This window comes from Hypanus sabinus, chromosome 14 (assembly GCF_030144855.1).
Source record: "Hypanus sabinus isolate sHypSab1 chromosome 14, sHypSab1.hap1, whole genome shotgun sequence".
NCBI classification, from domain to species: domain Eukaryota; kingdom Metazoa; phylum Chordata; class Chondrichthyes; order Myliobatiformes; family Dasyatidae; genus Hypanus; species Hypanus sabinus.
In genome coordinates, this window is record NC_082719.1 from 45,602,714 (window position 1) to 45,625,156 (window position 22,443).

Here is a 22,443-nt window from a genome sequence, read left to right on the forward strand (position 1 = left end):
GGAAGAAAGTACAGTTGACGTCTCAGGCCGAAACCCTTCAGCAGGACTGGAGAAAAAAAAGCTGAGGAATAGATTTAAAAGGTGTGGGGGGGGGGGGGGGGGTTGGGAGAAATAAATGCCAGGCAATAGGTGAAATTTGGAGGGGGAGGGATGAAGTAAAGAGCTGGAAAGTTGATTGGTGAGATGAGGTGAGAGATGGAAAAGGGGATGGGAAATGGAGTGGGTAGGGTGGGGGGGGGCATTACCAGAAAGTATGAGAAATCTATGTTCATGCCACCAGGTTGGAAGCTGCCCAAACGGAATATAAGGTGTTGTTCCTCCAACCTAAGTATGGCCTTATCTCAACAGTGGAGGAGGCTGTGGATGGACATATCGTAATGGGAATGGAAAGTGGAATTAAAATGGGTGGCCACTAGGAGATCCCACTTGTTCTGGCGGACGGAGTGTAGATGCTCGGTGAAGCAGTCTCCCAATCTACGTTGGGTCTCACCGATGTACAGGAGGCCACACCGGTAGCACCAAACACAGTAAAATGACCCCAGCAGACTCACAGGTAAAGAGTTGCCTGTTTAGGGCCCTGGATGTTGGTGAGGAAGGAGGTGTAGCAGCAGGTGTAGCACTTATTCTGCTTGCATGTCTAAGTACCAGTAGGAAGATCAGTGGGGAGGGACAAATGGACAAGGGAGTTGTGTGGGGAGCAATCCCTGTGGAAAGCAGTAAATGGGGGTGGTGGGGGGGGGATGGAAAGATGTACTTGATGGTGGGATCCCGTTGGAGGTGGCAGAAGCTTTGGAGAATTGTGCGCTGAATGCAGAGGCTGGTGGGGTGGTAGGTGAGGTCAAGAGGAACCCTATCCCTGGTAGGGTGGCGGGAGGCTGGGAGGCATGCTGGAACCATAAGTTTCTCTCACCCCATCTCACTAATCAACTTTGTGGTTCTTTACTTCATCCTTCCCCCTCCAGGTTTCACCTATCACCTGGTGGCTCTCTCTCTCTGCTCCCCCACCTTTTACATTTGCTCCTCAGCTTTTTTTCACTAGTCCTGCTGAAGGGTTTCAGCCCGAAGCATCGACTGTGCAAGTAAGGCCTCTGTGGTGAGGCTTTTCCCAGGAAGGTCTTCCTAAAACTTCTTCATCCTCTTGTGGAATGAGCCACCAACACAAGGGGTCCGTGCAAGCTCAATTTCAATGTTTAAGAGAAGTTTGTGTAAGAACTTGAATAGTAGGGATATGGAGAGCTATGGTCCCGGTGCAGGTTGGTGGGAGAGGATAGTTCCAATGGCTTCAGCATGGACTAAATGGGCCAAAGGGCCTGTTTCTGTGCTGTACTTCTCTATGAAGCTAAAACATAGAATCCCTTTACAAAACAGGAGATGCTGGAGACAAACAAGATAGGAATAACAGAAAGATGTGAAACACACCCAATAACTAAGGAACAATTGCTTTACTAACTTCAAAATACAACCAGTTGCCAGCAAGGAACTCAAACATATGTAATTTACCAAATAACCAACATCTGTAACTGACAAACTAATTCTATATAAAAATAGCAGTTTTCTTCATAACAGTGTGGGTCACAGGGGTCATGCTGTTGTCCTGGTGCACAAGTAAATAAAAAGAGGGAGGCAAAAGAGGTGGCGAGGCACTATTGATTGGAGATAGTGTCACGGCTGCAGAAAAGGAGGAAGTCATGGAGGGATTGTCTACTGAGTCTCTGTGGGTGGAAGTTAGAAAAAGGAAGTGGTCAATAACTCTACTGGGTGTTTTTTTTTACACACAGACCACCCAATAGTAACAGGGACATAGGGAGCAGATAGGGAGACAGGTTCTGGAAAAGTGTAATAATAACAGGGTTGTTGTGGTGGGAGATTTTAATTTCCTAAATATTGATTGGCATCTCCATAGAGCAAAGGCTTTAGATGAGGTGGAGTTCATTAGGTGTGTTCAGGAAGGTTTCTTCAGTTCAGTTCAGTTTCAGTTTATTGTCATTTAGAAACCACAAATGCAATGCAGTTAAAAAATGAGACAACGTTCCTCCAAAATGATATCGCAAAAGCACACGACAAAACAGACTACACCAGAAAATCCACTTAACATTTGGCAATCCCCAATCCAGAGTCCGGAGAGGCTGCTGCGTATTAATATCGCGCTACCGTCTTAGTGTGTTTCCCGTAAAGGAGCTCCAAACCCACCAGACAAAACAAGACTACCCAGACACACCAAGTCAGGAGACCAACTCTACCACCCAACAAACCAAAAACTAAAACTACAAGACCACATAGTTACATATATAGCTAACATATAGTTACAACAGTGCAGACAATACCATAATTGATTAAAAAAAAAGACCATGAGCGCAGTTAAAATAGTCCAAAGATTTTAAAAGACTATAAGTTCGTAAAAACCACCACACAGTTTTCACAAGTCCTCAGGGTCCCGATAGACTCGTCATCCCACACAGGCGGAAGAAAGGAATACCCCCGCTATGGACTTCCACGGCGCCTGACTCAGCCTTGCAGACACAGCACACTGAAAGCGCCCTGACCACAGTGAACTCCGAGTCCGTCGAACCTCCGAGGCTCTGACCATCCCCTCCGGCACAGCCTCTCTGAGCACCATCCTCTGCCACGCGCACTACGATGCCCCCGCTATTCGGCCACACGACCCGGAGGACTAGGAGCTTGTTCTTCTCAGCAGAGACCTGGACCGCACAACAACAGCAGCAACGAAAAAGGCTTTCCTGGAGATTTCCAGATGTTCGTGCTCCCATATCTGTTTTTCATCAGATTAGGATCGTGCACGGCATCCGCTTAACAAATAACAGATATCAGCTCCAGAGTGGCCGCTGCAAACTGCATCACGCCACCATTCTTGACACAATATGTAGATAATTCTACAAGAGGAGAGACTGTACTTGATTTGGTATTGGGAAATGAACCTGGTGAGATGTCAGATCTCTCAGTGGGAGAGCATTTTGGAGATAGTGATCACAATTCTATCTCCTTTACTATAGCATTGGAGAGGGATAGGAACAGACAAGTTAGGAAAGCATTTAATTGGAGTAAGGGAAAATATGAAGCTATCAGGCAGGAACTTGGAAACATAAATTGGGAACAGATGTCTTCAGGGAAATGTATGGCAGAAATGTGGCAAATGTTCAGGGGATACTTGCGTGGAGCTCTCCACAGGTACGTTCCAATGAGACAGGGAAAGGATGGTAGGGTACAGGAACCGTGGTGTACAAAGGCTGTTAAAAATCTAGTCAAGAAGAAAAGAAAAGCTTACAAAAGGTTCAAAAAACTAGGTAATGATAGAGATCTAGAAGATTATAAGGCTAGCAGGAAGGAGTTTAGGAATGAAATTATGAGAGCCAGAAAGGGCCATGAGAGGAAGACCTTGGTGAGCAGGATTAAGGAAAACCCCAAGGCATTCTACAAGTATGTGAAGAGCAAGAGGATAAAACGTGAGAGAACAGGACCAATCAAGTGTGACAGTGGAAATGTGTGTATGGAAGTGGAGGAGATAGCAGAGATATTTTAATGAATACTTTGCTTCAGTATTCACTATGGAAAAGGATCTTGGCGACTATAGGGATGACTTACAGCGGAATGAAAAGCTTGAGCATACAGACATTAAGAAAGTGGATGTGATGGAGTTTTTGGAAAGCATCAAGTTGGATAAGTCTTTGGGACCGGATGAGATGTACCCTAGGCCTCTGTGGGAGGCAAGGGAGGAGATTGCTAAGCCTCTGATGATGATCTTTGCATCATCAGTGGGGACAGGAGAGGTTCTAGAGGATTGGAGGGTTGCAGATGTTGTTCCCTTATATAAGGAAGGGAGTAGATAGCCGAGGATATTTTAGACCAGTGAGTCTTACTTCAGTGGTTGATAAGTTGATGGAAGAGATCCTGAGAGGCAGGATTTATGAACATTTGGAGAGGCATAATATGATCAGAAATAGTTAGCATGGCTTTGTCAAAGGCAGGCAGTGCCTTGTGAGCCTGATTTGAATTTTTTTTGAGGACATGACTAAACACATTGATGGAGGTAGAGCAGTAGATGTAGTGTATATGAATTTCAGCAAGGCATTTGATAAGGTACCCCATGCAAGGTTTATTGAGAAATTAAGGAGGCATGGGATCCAAAGGGACCTTGCTTTGTGGATCCAGAATTGGCTTGCTCACAGAGGGCAGAGTGGTTGTAGGCGGGTTATATTCCGCAAGGAGGTCAGTGCCCAGTGGTGTGCCTCAGGGATACCTGTAAGTGTGAGGTGGTTCGTTTTGGTAGGTCAAATATGATGGCAGAATATATCATTAATGGTAAGACTCTTGGCAGTATAGAGGATCAGAGGGATCTTGGGGTTCGAGTCCATAGGACACTCAAAGCTGCTATGCAAGTTGACTCTGTGGTTCAGAAGGCATACAGTGCATTGGCCTTCATCAATCATGGGATTGAGTTTAAGAGCCGAGAGGTAATGTCGCAGTTAATTAGGAGCATGGTCAGACCCCACTTGGAGTATTGTGCTCAATTCTGGTCACCTCACTACAGGAAGGATGTGGAAACCATAGAAAGGGTGCAGAGGAGATTTACAAGGATGTTGCCTGGATTGGGGAGCATGCCTTATGAGAATAGGCTGAGTGAACTTGGCATCTCCTCCTTGGAGCAACGGAGGATGAGAGGTGACCTGATAGAGGTGTACAAGATAATGAGAGGCATTGATCATGTGGATAGTCAGAGGGTTTTACCCAGGGCTGAAATGACTATCACGAGAGGGCGTAGATTAAGGTGCTTGGAAGTAGGCAGAGAGGAGATGTCAGGGGTAAGTTGTTGTTGTTTGTTTTTTTTTTCCCTCGCAGAGAGTGGTGAGTGCATGGAATGGGCTGCTAGTGACTGTGGCAGAGGCAGATATGATAGGGTCTTTTAAGAGACTCCTGGATAGGTACATGGAGCTTAGAAAAATAGAGGGCTATGAGTAACCCTGGGTAATTTCTAAGTAAGTACATGTTTGGCACAGCATTGTTCTGTAGGTTTTCTATGTTTCTAATTTTCAATCTGTACTACTGAAGGATCATACTGAACTTTGTTGTTAAAGATTATCCCCCAGAATCTTATAAACCACCACAGAGAATTAAGAAAAGCAAATACATTTATTTGACTATTTTGTAGCACAAGGTTTCCATCCAAAGACTGGGATAAACTAGAAAGACCAACAGATTATTTTCAAATGTTTTCCATTTGGAACTGTACTTCTGAAATACCACCACAGAAGACTAATTCTTCATTGGCAGCAAAACAAAAGTAGGTGTTAACCATAACCATCTTCTAATTGACTTTATACTACAATGCAAAACTCACTGATTCATCTTCCATAACACAAGTAAGATCCTGAGTCATTTGATTGCTTCCATGCAGAGGAAAAGCAACTAACCACAAGTTAAAGTATTTTCAACACAAAGGGGATGGCACAGTCCCACTTTAATAAATGACTGACATGTTCATCTTCACACTAAATATTTGTTTTCCCTCGAAAGAATCAGCAACTCCTTCAGAATTTCATATCCTGGATCCAGCACATAACTGCCATTAGAGAAGACACAGCAGCACTACTACTTTCTTAGAAGTTTGCTCAGATTCAGCACGTCATCTAATACTTTGACAAACTCCTATAGATATGTGGTGGAAAGTATATTGACAGGTTACATCATTGCCTGGTATGGGAACACCAATGCCCTTGAACGGAAAGGCCTACAAAAAATAATGGATATGGACCTGTCGATCAGTAGTGAAGCCCTCACCACCACTGAGCACATCTACACAGAGCGCTGTCACAGGAAAGCAGCATCCATTATCGACGGCCCCACCAACCAAGCCATGCCCTTTTTCACTGCTGCCATCAGGAAAGGTACAGGAGCCTCTGGACCCACATCACCAGGTTCAGGAACAGTTATTACTATTATGCCCTCTGGTTCAGCCATTAGGCTTTTGAACCAGAGGGGTTAACCTCACTCACTCCAACATTAAACAACCTATAGACTCGTCTTTAAGGACTTTGCAATGCATGCTGTCAATATTTACTGCTTATTTATTCATTACAATTATTTTTCTTTTTGTTTTTGCACAGTCTGTTGTCTTCTGCACACTGGTTGTTGGTCTGTCTCTGTCAACTGTAGTTGGTCTGTTTCTATCAGCTGTGAAAGCCTGTGAGAAGATAAATCGCAGGGTGGTGTACGAACTACCATAAAAAAAATTTTGAACAATGGTTATCTGTTTTGTAGTGGCAAGTTAGATGTTTTTAAACATTAGTCACAATCTGTCATGCAAGACAGTATTAACATTCTCTTCCATTACGGAAAGAAATGGGCCACATCCATTTCTAACAATTGCCCTCTTCTGGGTAATATCTCTCAAGTATGTCACATTCAATTCCTTTACTACTTGCACTTAGATAAAAATGTTGTTCCATTATTGGAATGGTATTGGAAGTGAAAGCCTTAAATAAAAGATTGACTGACGATCCAAGGATAGAAACATGCTGTCAGTCACTGAGCTAAGCACTCAGTACAGAACTGGCTTCATATTATACTAAGCTTCCAAAATTCTGCTCTGCTGAGCCTAATTGTAGAAGCTAAAAACAGTGTTCACTCACAAATGTAAAGTACATTTTTATCTGCATACTGCAATTCAATTAGTGACATTCAGACAGCCTTGGTTTGGAACATAGTCAATATAGATTCAACAGATCCCATTCGTTCTTGAAATTATCTGCTCTCCAGCAGGAAATTTGTTAGAGGGAAAATGTAGTATTGCAACAATAAAGATTGAGAAAGATGCTTGGAAATGAGGCAGTCTTATTTGGCACCAGACTTCATTGTAATTGGCTGAAGCAGCTTGCATGCCATCATGTATTAAACATAAAATTTCCCCATTCACAGGCACTATTCAATATGAAAACCATCATGGAAAGAGTTTGCCAGATGGAGAGAGGAACAGATCTGAGGATACATTCTAAACCTTCTCAGAAAAAGAACAAAATATCCTCAATGACTGATGGGAATCTCTGGCCACTTCCAAAGTGAAGGAGGAGCATTCAGGATAGTATTGAGAACCTTGAGGATACGCAGTGGGAACGCATGGAGACCCGAGAGAAAGGCAGAAGGATCATCACAAGCAGCCACTATGCTGTCTCCAAAAGACTGCAGGCACACTCTGGCGTTAGTCACCTCAGAACCCACAAAACTGAAGCAAGCCATCCTATATCGAGGGCCCACCTAAAAAGTGGTGGAAATAACAAACACAGATCCCTCACTCCGGTCTCCTTCAGATATCATTTTTCACAATTCTCAGTGTGCATTATATAATGCAGCCTAACCAGAACGATGCCAGAAGGCATCGAAAAAGAGTTTGAAAAAGATTTATGTTCTTTTTGTCCTATAGTTCTTATACCTTGAACATCTTTTGTTTCGACCGCACTAGACCAATAATGGCATTACATATCATGCATACAATCACTGCAGCACTAAATAAAATGTGCAAACAAAACTTATGTTAAATATTTTTCATAAAAATCAGTGACACGAAATTAATTCAGGAGAACAAAAGGAAAATATAGTTAATGGCCCTTTGGTCTGGAGAAATACACAGGGAAGTGTGGCATCGGTGAAAAAAAATAGACAAAGCAGAGCAGGATTTTAATACAGAAACTACCCAGCATCCCTAATTATATAAAGGTTATTTTAAAAGGGCTGGTATTGTAGTGCAAGCTTTAGCTTATGTCTCCATAGTCACAGGTTTCAGCGCACATTAGCTTGCGTGTATAGGAAAAAGCCTGATCAGTTCTCAGATGTGTTCTTCTTCACTGAACATCCTCCTGGGAAAAGCTGTCTTGCTGAGCAGGAGCTGATTGCAAAATTAGTTTTCCATAACTGCCTCAGGAGTGGCAGAGGAAGTGAAGTCAGAGGGAAAAGGAAGAAAAGGGGAAAAGCAAAAAAAAAGATTTCTTCCATTTCAGTGGGACCAGAAAGAAACACAACCATTAGCTCCTTGACTCACAGCGATCATTAAAACCATCTTAAGAACACTGTTGAGAGTGGCAAATCCATTCTGGATTCCTTCTTGTCCACTCTCACACAGCAGCTGTTCGACCTGCATGAGAGAACTATTTTCAGTCAAAGCGAGTCAGAGATATGGTGAATGTGTGCCCAAAGTGGGAAGAGATCAGACACGTCTGCACAGGTTCTGAACTGGTGAGATTTAAAGTGATTTGGTATATGTCACCAAAGATTCCAGCAAATTTCTACCAATGTATGGGGAGAGCATCGTGACTGGTCGCAATACTACCTGGTATGAAGGTGCCAATACACATGATGGAAGAAAACACTGTAGACCCAGCCAGCTTTATCACAGGTGCAAGCCTCCAACCAACCTTCAAGAGGTGCTAACTCAATAAGTCCGCATGTGTCACTGAGACACTGACTGTCTAGGACATTTCTTTTTGTTATTACCATTGGGAAGGAAGAATTGGAGAAGACCTCTACTCAATGATTCAAAAACACCTTCTTTCCCTCTGCCATCAGATTTCAGAATAGCCTATGAATATGACCTCAATATTCCTTTTATTGCACTGTTTTAGTCATTTATAGAAATTCTATGGCCTTGCACTGTACTGCTGCAGCAAAACAACTAATTTCACAGCATGATTCAGCGATAACAAGACTAATTCTGAAATGGCACAAGTCCCTCAGCACAGAGAGGTGGGTGCAAGGCAAGAAAGATGCGAGTTAATCACCCAGACACTTCCTAATGTTGCCAAAGGACAACATGAAGATTAGGCAAAGTGAGGGTTATGACATGTGCATCAGAACAGAGCTGCTGTTTAGATTTGCTGGTAGTGCGCAATATTGCAGTTGCTTTCCAAATTGCAGCATCACTGCAAATTACCTGGGAAAAGAGATTTGAAAGCTGCACCCCCCCCCCCCCCGCCCCCCGCAAGTGTGCAATTCATTCAGTCTGGCAGACAGGCTTTCTTGGTCTTGGACCCTGCAGAATACAAGAGACTCAGATGTGCATGGTGCTGAAGTTCATCTACATGGCAGTCAATAGGGCTCAGCCGGTGAGGAAATTTGTGCTATTCCACTACTGTGAACAAAATCCTGCCACAAATGAGAATTCATATGACTGAGAACCCCAAGTTATGAAGCTGCTTCAGATGGTAGACAGTGTCAATGTAAGAAATAGAAGCCAAAAATGACAGATATAATTGAGTGCTATATCCTCATGTCCCAACATCTTTGATTTTGCGGGCCTGTAACAAATCTCCGACTGAGGAGTGCAGCCAATAAGGTGTGTCCTTCGTAGCAGCAGCCAGCACTTCAGATTGGGTCTCTTGTCATTCCAATTTAAATAAAGCTGCTGCAAATGTGGATTTAATGGAGTAACCCATCACTAGACCCCACAGACAATCCCCTGATCTGAAGTCAGGTCAGATAACATACTTTTTAAAAATAGGGTTAATTGCCTGCAATGAGAAACCAAAATGCATAAGGTTACATTAATTTTAAACTCTGCCATAATACATGCAATTTTAAGTATTTTAATTACATTGGACAACAAGGATTGTGTTTCCTGAATAGTTCTGGGTATATCATATGGATTTTGGGCTACTGATCATGAAAATCACCATGAAATTTCTCTATCATGCACTATTTTAAAAAATCATCAATATTTGTCATTTCAATTCAATAGATTGCAATAGTTAAATTTAATGTCAGAGAAATGTATACAATATACATCCTGAAGTTCTTCTTCACAAACATCCATGAAAACAGGAGTGCCCCAAAGAATGACAGATAAATGTCAGAACCCCAAAGTCCCCCCCCCAGCTCCCCCTCCCACACATAAGCAGCAAAGCAATGATCCCCCCCTCCCCCACCAGCAAAAAAGCATTGGCTTTGTTTGTCAAAGGCGAAAGTAGAATTACTGGGTTCAAGATTGCAAGGATAGAATTTATTGTCACCAGACACAAAAATTTCCATTATTTGAGACCAATGCTTCTCAGGATAACAGATTCCAGGATTAAAGAAGGCATTTTTGTTAGTCCACATATCAAACAGCTCATCGATGACCGGCAATTCAAAGAACTTCTAGCAGGACTGGAGAAAAATCGCACGGAAGGCATTCAAGGATGTTGTTGAAAATTTTCTTAGCAACTACAGAGCAACTGCAAAATGCAACATATTACTAAAGATTCATTTCCTGCATTCCCACTTAGACTTCTTCCCTGCAAATCTTGGCATTGTCAGTGACAAGCACTGTGAAAGGTTTCACCAGGACATTGGGGTCATGGAGGAACAGTATCAGGGCAACTGGAATCCATCAATGCTGGCTGATTATTGTTGGACACTTAAGCAAGAAGCCTCAGATACTGAGTACAAACAAAAATCATCAACAAAGCATCATTAGCTTAGTTGAACTATTGCAAAGCATCTGCACTGTTATGCAATTTAAACACATTATATTCAATAAAAGTTAATTTATTGTTTCTCCAAATTCCTACATGATTCATATTGTCTGAAATCATATCTGTGTTCAACTTCAAGTGGTCTACCATAACCACAAAAAAATCTGAGGAAACAATACTTCCAAAAAAATGTTGCTGTCCAGTGTTATTTAACTTCACATTTTTTTAATGAAAGTTATTGTGTTCAAGATGTTCCCAACCATTAAAATCAACTACAGGCTTTGACAGAAGCCAAAGCTCCATCTCCAGTGTTGCATTCTGTTGTAGGATTAGAGCCTCTGCACTAGAAACCTTTGGACTAGTCACCAATGAGCTGGTGGGGTCTCAGCAACCAACTTAAGGATTGGCTGTCTCCCGACACACCCAGACGGGTTAGTAATGGCACCCCCAGATCCACAGAATGAACCTTCTAATCATTGGGAGGGAGGTTAGTCTTGTGGAAGGAATCAAGTACCTGGAACAACACAGCTTTATAACTTGTGTAATAAACATAGGCAAAGGGTTAATTAAATATAACGCAAGGTAAATCACTGGATAAATAAACTTTCAATAAATTGTTCTTGAAAGAATCCATAAATAGATAAATCAAAGTCTTGATCAGATGATAGTTCTCAAGTAAACTGAAGTGCCCAAAGCAAGGTAATTTTCCCAGCATTGAGGGCCAGTCAAGCTGATTGCCATATGCATGAGTGCAATGAAAACCTTTTGTGGAGCAACGTTCAGGAGAAAAATAAATTAAACATAAATTGAACAAAAAAAGTCAATTTTAGTGCAAAGTTGTCATAGTATTTCTAAACTGTAGCGATTAGGATTTTGCCAGCTAGTGTAAGAATCGTGGAAGGCAATGACAAACCCAAAATTCTCCACATTGTATGATGCAGTTTGATTCCCAAATAGAGCTCAGCCACTCTACTACCAAGTGTACACTCAGTATTCAAAGTGAGTACTAATGAATCACAAAAGTTCAATGTTCAAAAGCTAAAACAAATTTATTATCAGAGTACAGGCATGTCAGCACATACAACCCTGAGGTTCTTTTTCCTGCCAGTATACTCAGTAATTGTATAGAACAGTAACCATAAACAGGGTCGGTGAAAAAGCAGGAACATATAGAAGACAACAAACTCTGCAAATGCAAATATGAATAAGTCGCAATAAATAACGAGAGCATGAAATAAGATAGAAGAGTCCTTAAGTTGAGCTCATTGGTTGTGGGAATATATCAATAGATGAGTGTAGTTATTCTCTTTTGTTTAAGAGCCTGATGGTTGAGGGATGGTAACTGTTTTTGAACTTGGTAGTGTGGATCTTTGATGATGAATGCTACTTTCCTATGAGTGTTCTGTATAGCTGTGCACAGTGGTTGGGAGGCCTTTACCCATTATGTACAGGGCCAAACCCACTACCTTTTGTAGGATTTTCCATTCAAAGGCATTGGTGTTCCCATACAAGGCTGTAATGCAGCCAGTCATACACTTTCACTACACATAGATAGAGGTTTTTCAAGGCTTTTGATGACATGCCAAATCTCTGCAGACTCCTGAAGAAGTAGAAGTGCTGTCATGCTTTATTTGCAATTATATTTATATGAGGAATCCAGGACAGGTTCTCTGAGATAGTGACACCCAGGAATTTAGTTACTGGCCCTTTTCTCTTCTGATCCTCCGATGATGACTGGCTCATGGACCTCTGGTTTCCCTCTCCTGAAGTCTACAATCAGATCCTTGGTCTTGTTGACATTGAGTAAGAGGTTGTTGTGATGACATCAATCAGCCAGATTTTCAATCTCCCTCTTGTATAATGATTCATCACCACCTTTGATACAACCCAAATCAGCAAACCTAAACATGGTTGAATCAAAGTACAAGACTAGATAGATGTCTTTTTTGCATTTGTTTTCCTATAGTATCATTTTTTCCACCTGATTACACTTCCTCCCACCAAGTTTCTTTCATATTTTTCTGTCAGCACATCATTTCCAACGATCCACTTTTCAATTCAGTCCCTATAACAGTCTTCCTTTTTTCACAAATTATCTTCCATCATTAACAAGGCAGACATTACTTGCTCAAAAAGATTTGGGTCCTCTGCTTACATAATAATTGATGCACCATCTCACAAACTACCCTCCCTTATCTGTCTGCAGCTCCAGCAACGACCTCATTATCTGCCAGGCAATCCACAACACCCAAGTGAAAGGAAGTCATCTTCAATCCTGTGGGACGAAGAATCTTCAAAAACTAATTAATGCATTGACTCCTGATAGCACTGTGCACTGCAAGGGAAGTGACTGCGATTGCACTGCGATTTCAATCCAACATATAGTAATTCAGTGTGGAAATAGTAATGTCAGAAAGCATGATGCAATTCAAATGAAATGCTCCCAATTACTCTGGAGTTAATGATACCATTGTGGAGAATGAACAATGGAAAGCGGATAATAAACAATTAGCACAAAAAATTTCCTGCCAGCAAAACTCATTCCAATTTTCAGACCAGTACTTTAATTAGGTTTCCTGCTACTATGCACCGCAGCACAGGCTGCCCCTGTGCTCAGCAACAGACGGTATTTATGTCGCACCTTTAACATAGCAAAACATCCCAAATTTCCTCACAGAAACTTGGTGAGAAAATTTAGTAGTGAGCAATATAAGGAGACAATAAAAAGATGATTTAACACTAGTTTCATGACGCTGGTTTTAAAAGGAGAGCCTGAACAAGAGCTGGGAAGCTATTTGAGACACTAAATCCTAATAGTTGAAGGCTGAACCACCAAAGAGTTAAAGGGGATGACAGTGAAATGGAAGGATTTTAAAAGGGGAATTGATTTTTTAAGGAGGCATTTTCCCTCCTTCCTACATGTTTATGACTTTGTAGGTGCTAGCTACAGATACACACCTCTGTGTGTAACCTGATGACCTGATGTACACACATGTTAACAACAATCCTATCTATCACACCACATCACCTCTCTTGGCTCCTTTGCTTTTTTTTTGAACATTCTTTTACCACTCAGTTGACATCCAATAATGTTTACTTAAATACAAATACAGAAAAAAATATTCAGACGACATCACAAACTCTATTGACCAACTACTAATACAAGATTACTATTTACTATCTGAAATAAAATGTCTTCTCAACCATATTGTCCTACTAATCCTGAACTTGCAAAGTTTACCCTTTTTGAAGTGCTGACCACCTACTTTCACCTCCATAACAGTGCCTAGTGCCACCCTGAATTCTTTGTGCCTTAGCAGTATTCTCACATCCAAGCTGGAATTTACAGTCGGCCAAAACTATGTACTCCATTCTAGTCTAAAACAACTATGCAGATAGGAAACGGTATTTCACTATGGAAGGTATGGTCTTTCAAGCAAGATGTTAGCCCAATATTCAGTCTGTATTCTCTGATAACTACAGATAACTTTCAATGGCACTGATTTGAAAGGCTAAGGTTCTGGCTGGTATTTATCCCTCAAAGACAAAACTAATCATCACACTCCCATTTGGGGAGCCTGATTTTTATAATTGGTTACTGGATTTCCTATATTAAAACAGATGACACTTTGACACGCAGTGCTTTAGGATGACTTGGAGTACTTAAGGCACTGTATAATGTAGATGGTTCTCATTTGTTACCAGAACAAAATTATTCCACTGCTCTCCAAGATGGTTTCCACCTTGTACCGCCTGTGAATCCAAGTCCGTGCAACTCTGCCACAATAAGCTAACATGCACCAACTCATCAACAACTGTGCCAAGTTAACTGACTCCTGCCTTGACCAAACAACATGAAGTTATTATCATTGTCAAGTATTTCAATAGCTTAATTACTTGTGTGACCCTCCATCCTACCAAGACCTCTATGGTTATTAAATTTGAGCCTTCTGTGCTTCCCCATTTGTCATTGCTCCATCACCAAAGACCTTGCTTTCATCTGCAGAGGGTCCCAATGTCTTATGTTACACTCCTCCACTATGTATCCTCTATTGTGAACAGTTTTGGGCTGCTCATCTTACAAAAGATGTGCTGGCATTGGAGAGGGTCCAGAGCAGGTTCACATGGATGATTCCCAGAATGAAAGGGTTACCATATGAGGAACATTTGATGGCTCTGGGTCTGTATTCATCGGAAATCAGAAGAATGAGGGGGTGGGATCTCATTGAAACCTTTCAAATATTGAAAGGTCCAGACAGAGTAGATGTAGAAAGGATGTTTCCAATGGTAGGAGAGTCCAGGACAAGAGGGCACAGCCTCAGGTTAGAAGAGTGCAAGTAGAGTGGCGCCCTTTCAAAACAGAGATGCAGAGAAATTCCTTTAGCCAAAGGGTGGTGGATTTGTGGAATTTGTTACCACGTGCAGCTGTGGAGGCCAGGTCATTGGGTGCATTTAAAGCAGAGATTGACAGGCTCTTGATTGGACATGGGATCAAAGGTTATGGGGAGAAGGCCAGGAACTGGGGTTGAGGAGGAGTTAATAAAGGATCAGCCATGATTGAATGGCAGAGCAGATTCAGTGAGCCAGATGGCCTAATTCTGCTCCTATGTCTTATGGTCTTTAAAGTTACTTCTTGAAATCTGTCCCATGACAACCACTTGGGCTTTGTTATACAACCATCAACAGACTCCTCCCCCCCCATGTAAGTATTATACAAAGCTCACAAGTGGCCCTCATCAAGATCTCAAACTGTGTATGAACCTTCTTTAAACAGTAAGTGGGCCATAAATCGTATGGTCTGCCTCTCGCCACAATTGCAAACCTTGAAAATTGTAGCCATGAAATTCTGCAGATGGTGGAAGTCTGTTCCACCAAGACCATTAATTTGGACTGAGCCCAAAACATCGAATGTTCATTTCCCTCCATTACCTGGCCCACAGAGTTCCTCCAGCATCTTGAAGGATCCATTTCATCACATCAGCTCTTTAGCCAAGATGGGTTCTGAGCCAAATCCAAACCTTCTGGTGGTCCTCTGCTCTACCTTTACAGGAAGTTTCCTAGTTACACTAATGCCCATGCTAACTTCCACTGACAAGATCTGCAAACCATAATTACAAATACTCAAAGTTAGAGCAGTAATGCATCTTACCTGTATCATCACAAGGAAACTCCTTCATGGCGTCAGCCATTTTTCTGCAACGATATAACCAGACAGGTGGCTTATTCCATTTGTAATTTCCTGTTCCCTTGGCCAGTCATAGCTTTACACATGTCTGGTGATGCAAATCATACAAGCTATTGGCATTCAGTGACTCAAAGTAGCTTGTGATGATTAACAGCGTGTCATCAACTACAGGTCCTTTCTTCAGTATGGATAGGCATTTCCTTACTGGGCAATCAAATTCAACATTACAACAACACAGGGCCAGCACCAATCATGGATGAATATGCATCCATTCTGAAGCTTCTAGATGAAATGTTATCAGGCCCTGACTTTCAATTTTCACCTTCTCAATATGGTTCTTGACAGAGAATTTGAAGTCTTGAGGTAAATGGTGTCTATGCAATGGGTGACCTTGGTGTTGCGTCAGTTGATGTTACACTTACATTTGCATTATGACTAGATCAGTGATAAGAATTTCATCGGTGAAAGTGCCGTGTTTAGATTTAGGTTGATTAGTACCACAAAGGCCTATGAGCCTGGCCTTAGACCACCATAGAACACCTTCGGATGTATCAGTACTGTAAGGGCAATCTCTTAAATCACTGCACACAACCCTATAAAATCAAAACAGTGAACGCAAGGAATAGAGTTTGGAGTATTAGAGATGGGTTTTTAAGGCTCATTGCAGTTATAGATAAGTGAGTCAATAAAATCACATAGTGGTTTAAACTTTGTTTTATATTTTGGCCAAGTGGAGCACTAAAAACTAATGAGGCCAGGTCAATGGGTTTGTAGGATACGTTGTTGGTTAGAATATGTATAAAATAAACTCTGGATGAACTGCTTTACAGAATGTTGAAGGCTTTCCAGGACTGTTAATCCTGGGTGTGACAAAAACAAGCATGAGCTGGGGTTTAGCTTAGGTGAAAACCAAGGAACCTTGAAGCAACTGATTCATTCTTGGTATCAAAAAAGTCTACTAACTGTTTACATTAATGATCCACTGGGCAATCACCTCAGCAGCAAGGAATGGAATATTAATCCATCAAACTATAGCCATTAATAGAAAGGGGGGAAAAAAAACACTCAAGAACTAGAGCTTTTTGTTTAACCAAGTAGCATGTTCCCATATATGAAAGGGGAAAAATTCTGTCTTTATATAACAACTTCAATCAGACTATCAACATTTCATTTAAAGATGTCCAAATACTGAAGGTTTTATATTAACTGCACCCCATAGGTATAAATACAGTAGTCACCTCAGCATTTATAATAGTTAACAATTTTGCCCAAAACCCTGCATACCAGTGTGATTTAAAGCATGCAACAGCAAATACTTAAGGCACCCTCTGTCTGCATAACCTTCAATCACTATCCCTAAAGGCATCAGACAAGGGAGGTCATCCTGCCATAATGAAGCTCAGACCTTTACCAACAGCAGTCTCAGATTTCATTACCCCTTGTCCACACGTTAATATACTCAGAAATCATCCTCATCTAGAACTAGTAGTTCTCAAATATTGTGGGCAATGCATCCGTGAATAACATGCAAGATCCTGGAAAGGCCAGATATTCACTCTTTAGGCAATTTGAAATGTTAGATAACGTTAGCAAACAAATTCAAACACAAAGTATTAAATTTGCAAAAGAAGAATCTAAATTAGTAGACATAATACATTGGCCAGTTTCTCCTGTTTTTGAAAATGATCTGGACAAAATAAACTTTAATGTAAGCAGTGCCTCAAGGCACAGTGAACAATAAAATCCAAATTGAGCTGAATGATAATCCTAAAAGCAGATTAAACAAAGAAACCATTGTATATTTCAGAAGAAAAAGTGAAGCCAACCAATATGAGTCTCCAGCTTCTATAAGTTATAATATTGTGAAGAAATTACTTAACTGAATACATTTAATCAAGATAAAGAAACACAGTCATTGCACCTTGCATTATAATCCTTAACCTGGAATGAAGAAACTAAGAAATGTACAACAGTTAGCAATTATCTGCTGAAATATTGGATGGACTAAATATCCAGCATTCCATTTCTTGCATTGTTGTATTATAGATAGGGAGATTTATTGCTAAGATTTCATTACCAATATTGAGAGCATGCGTCCCAATAACTAAAATGATTCATTATTTGACTCCCAAAGACAATTAAACTTAGCTGGCTTGCTAAATCAACATTCTAGCTGTCTCTGCTGGTGACTGCTGATCAACATTCACGTACATGATGCCCAACATCTCAATGATACTGCATTTCAATGACTTCTAGTTAAAACAAAATAGATAAATGAGACTACCCATTTTGGTTCCCCAGAATATCTCCTTTTACAACCAGCAAACAAATTTGTCTTGCTGTACAATGCAGTCAATAACACAAACTTAAACATTTTTGGTAATAGGATCTGATAAAAAAGGGATTATGAACATCTGTGCAAAAAGTAATAGAATTTATACTTAATGTGATTCCTAATGTAACATACAACAATAAATGTTCTGAATGAATCAAAAGAAAAACAGGAAAAATGGAAGTGATCCAATTATAAGTGTTTGGGCGATTGTGATAAAGCATTGTGGTATTACTGAAATTTCAAAGCAGGCCACATTGTTTCCCTTTTCCTCTGGCATGGTTACAACCATTTCTTTATACTGACAATTTCCACATCATTACTGCAATTTCCAATTTACACTCTGTTGTCAAAAACAGAGGTAATTTTCATTAATGCTCATTAAAATGTTGAAATGTTATGAAAATGCCTTTATTTCCTACAAAAGACCAGATAACATTTACAGGCATATGTTTTAAAACTGTTATTTCCTTTTTTTTAGAATGCTGGATGTGACAATAACATACTGCCATTTTTAAGCACAAAGGACTTACAAAGATCAAGAGGGTGTGCCAAACTTCAACCACCCAATTAAGGAAGGAAAACACATTGTGATCAAATTAGTTCATTTTATATTAAAGGATAATTACTCTTCATTACCTCGCAATTCCAAAGCCTCCAAGAAAAGAAAACATGAAAAATAAATTGTATAAAACTGCAGCAGTATTGCAAAAATCAGAGCAGATCACTAAAGAAATCTTGATTTCTGAAATGCACAAATGACTTGTGACTTAATGTTTGAATACTTTTGCACTGACGTTTAGCTACCAAATTCAATGGTTTATTTGGCAGGAAACAAAAGCAATCAACCTTTGTTGTTGGGCAAATGGGAAAAAAGGGGTGAAGGAGAGGCAGGAGTAGAAACAAATGCTTATTTTAAGCTTGGTTTGACAGAATCTCTCAAAATTATGCCACACATTGTTTCAAGCATGAATGTAATTGTATGTAGATTAATTACACCTGGAGTCCAAAATGACAATATCGTCAACATTAATTACTTGAGTATTTCGCCAATTACTTGTTGAAGAATTTATGCTTTACGTTTCAGAACGCGTATTTTGTTGAATAAAATTAAAGCTGTTCCAATTTAAGCTGAAATCCTCGAGACATTCTTTATTAGCACAGCTACAGGACAAAACAACACGCTACTACAGTGCAATGGTTTGAAACGTTAACCCGAGTTTAAAAACAGTGAATAATAATCTCATTATATTAAAACAACCTGCATTTATGAAAGATGTCCTGAGAAAGGAGGAAATGCATTTAAGCGCTCAGTTCCTTTTCCACTGTAAGCCAGCACCGATATTTTATGTTAACCATTTATAAAACTAAACAATGAACCTCCAAAGACTTGTATGCTTTATCTGGCTTTGCAAAGGCAGGAATAAATATTTGTAGCTTCAGTCTAGATAAATGAAGAACAATTTCAATTGGTTGAAATCAAAAGCAAGGTAACTAAACAGAAATGTACGAGACTAGCCAGACGGGAAATTGAAGAGCGCCAATCACTTCCTACTTTCTTGGGAGGGATGGGAGAACCAATTAAGAGACTCAAGGCAGATGATCCGTTATTTGGAATGTAATTTAAAACCATCGATCCCGCAGGGCGATGCACCAAAAAGATGCAGACACAAATCATCAGGTTGCAGCAGATGGAGAGAGGAACAGATGCGAGAAGACGGCGAGCCAGAACCGAGAGAAACGTGCGCGAGTTGCCGGCTCTGTTCTCCTGCGGCGGCCACTACACACGACTGAAATGTAAACACTCAGCCAAGTGCTGTCCAATCATTTCTGCTCACTGCTAGCTGATTTATGCTTTGAACGTGCTTGAATCGCTTTTTGTCAAGCTACGCGTCAATAAGCATTCCATAACGATCTCTCCGTAATAAAAAAATAACCGATGTTACAGCACCTACCACTGTCCTCAATCATCTGTGCGTGAAACAAAACAGCAGACTACCTCGCCCCTCGCCTTGAAATGGAGCTCGCAATTTTCCTCTTGCTGCCTCGGGTTCTAACAACAATCAACTTTAATAAAACTGCCCCGGCTTTAACATCACGACCTCTACAAGAACCAAACGCCAGATCACAGCCACACTTGGCGGATTTGAAAGCAGTGGACTGGACGTGTTGAGATTCTCAATGGCACAAGCCCCCCACTACCTTCTACGTGTTTTCAATCCTGCTGTTCATCTGACTCCCTCACTATCTCTCTGCCCACTACTCTTCCTTCATCCCCACGTTCTCCATAGCAGAATCAATTGTGCTTCCCTCGTACTCATCTATCTGTAGCCACTCAATTTTACATCTTAAGCTCTTACAATAGTAGTATTTGGAAAATAAATATTTTTGTTGGAGTGGCGCAGCGCATTCAGCACTTTGACACCGCAACCAGCAATAACCCATCACTACATCCGCTTTCTTTTTAAACAGCATTTCTTTCCGTCCACTGTTATCCACATCTTCAGCGCCTTTTACTTAAAAGAGAAAAACAGAATCAACACTGGTTACTGCTCACTCACGCTGACTCCGATTTTCTTTCCCTTCTGACACTTCGAAACCAGCCTTCCGACCACAAGCCGCAATCACAGTTCGCCTCGCACTGTCTGCCGCAATCCCTGTCCCCGTTGCCTCCTTGCCGCTGTCAGAGGAATCGCGACCCTCAGCACCTTGGCCGCACTCACCGCCGCTCCGCCGGCACCGTCCGCGCGCCGAGACTCGCCCCGAATGTGACGGCGCTGGACGTTCCACCGCGGCCAGCACAAGATTCTTCACATTCCATACGCCGCGCTCAGCCTCCCGACTCCAGGTTCCAAAAATCACCGCAATCCCGGAAGAGATTCCCCGCCCCCCTCCTCCCAAACCAATGCGCAATCCGGCGGAAGTGACCCTCTTCCCTGGGAATGCGTAAACAGTGGGAAAGAATTCCTTGGGGAATATACAGAGAGCAGCATGTGGACATTCTAGTGGGGAGTTCAGTTTTGAGCTAGCGGGGAGCTTGTCCCAAATAAAAGTTAACGGCGTACATTTCATTTTTTTTTAAAAACGTAATTGTATGGCAATTTATAGCACTTGTTACAACCTCACTCTTCTGCAAAATAAATGTTACTTTTTTCTTTAGAGTTACATGTTCACAATTTACGAGTAATTATGAACATACTTCTATTTTAAATGAAGGCCTTTTTTTCTTCCTCACGAATTAAATTATGTCGATGGTTTTTGAATTATAAAATGAAGTGTCGGGCCAGAAGCAGTATTATGGCAAACTGCAGTACTTGTAGGGACTCAATTGTTTACTTGAATCGCAAAAAAAAGGACTATGGCGAAAGACGGAATAGGTAGCGTAGCCACTTTAGGCTGAACAACCTGACTGAATTCTCTTAGACAATTTATAACTTCTAATGTACGGGTAGAATGTAAAAGGCGATCAAACTGAATCAAATTATATGAGGATGGATATTTGGGAGTAATCCAGTAGAATAAAATATAATTTCAACGTATGAAGTCATTAATAGTCCCATTTCACCTCAGGATCAAATAAGACTGCAGCCTTCCTAGCAGTCTGCAACGGATTGGCTTGGTGGCTAGGCGACGGAGTTCGTATTCTGAACCTAATGATTTTGCTTTTCCCACTATTTTGATGGGAGAAAGAACTGCTCATCCAGCAGCAATGTAAGGCAAGTAGTTTCACAATTTAGAGAAAGAAATGGGAATAGGAGGGGTAAAATTGGGTATGCGGAGTCTTTGGAAAATGCTGTGAAGGGGATAGAGCTTATACACAGGTAAGGGGAAGAAACTATGGAAGAGTTTGGGTTTGAACTGGAATTTAGAGGTACTATTGCAGGGATGGGAAGTGAAGCTCTAAATGTTTTGAATATAATTAAACATCTAATCATACAGCTTGATAAATGAATACAGAAAGCTAGACAGCAAGTGGATGGAGGTTAGGATAATATCAAAGGCTGCAAACAAGAAGGACCAGGGGAGATCGCTTACCCTTGTTACCATAACAAGGAAGGTTACTTGTAACTTTGAATAGAGCTGTATTAGGATAGAGGCATGCATGTGGGTGGAGGGGTTGGGACATGAAATTCTACGATGGATTTGAGTGGCAAAGGATCATGCAATGTCACTGTAGAACAAATATTTAAGAACAGGGGGTAAGTGTTGGCATTAACAAAGGAGTTAGAAGTTTGTTGGTTTTTAAACAGGAGTGCAGACAGGTTTGAAAAACATGAGGAGGAAGAATCATTAACATCTTCAGCTAACACGTAGTATAACAATTTCCAGAAAATAAAGCAGGATAAAATGAATACATTTAAGGAAGTAATCCAAAAATTTCTTCTAATAAATAGGGCTCCTCGCCAGACTAATATTCAAATATTTATTTTATTTGATAATCCAGAGCTGCTGATGACATTCTCTGGAACATT

General features: G+C 40.9%; 1 protein-coding gene across 6 annotated transcripts in view; it reads right to left on the reverse strand.

Moving 5' to 3' along the window:
* The window catches only part of apbb2b (amyloid beta (A4) precursor protein-binding, family B, member 2b), a 265,174-nt gene extending 244,340 nt beyond the window's left edge, over nucleotides 1-20,834 (reverse strand). For 3 of the 6 annotated variants that reach the window (XM_059989082.1, XM_059989079.1, XM_059989083.1), the window contains exon 1: nucleotides 20,533-20,834. The gene's annotated coding sequence lies outside the window, so the exon portion shown is untranslated. Of the gene's footprint in view, nucleotides 1-15,603; nucleotides 15,648-20,532 lie in introns of all 6 variants that reach the window. The other 3 variants (XM_059989081.1, XM_059989080.1, XM_059989084.1) reach the window with 3 other exon arrangements.
* Nucleotides 20,835-22,443: the final 1,609 nt, after the last annotated feature.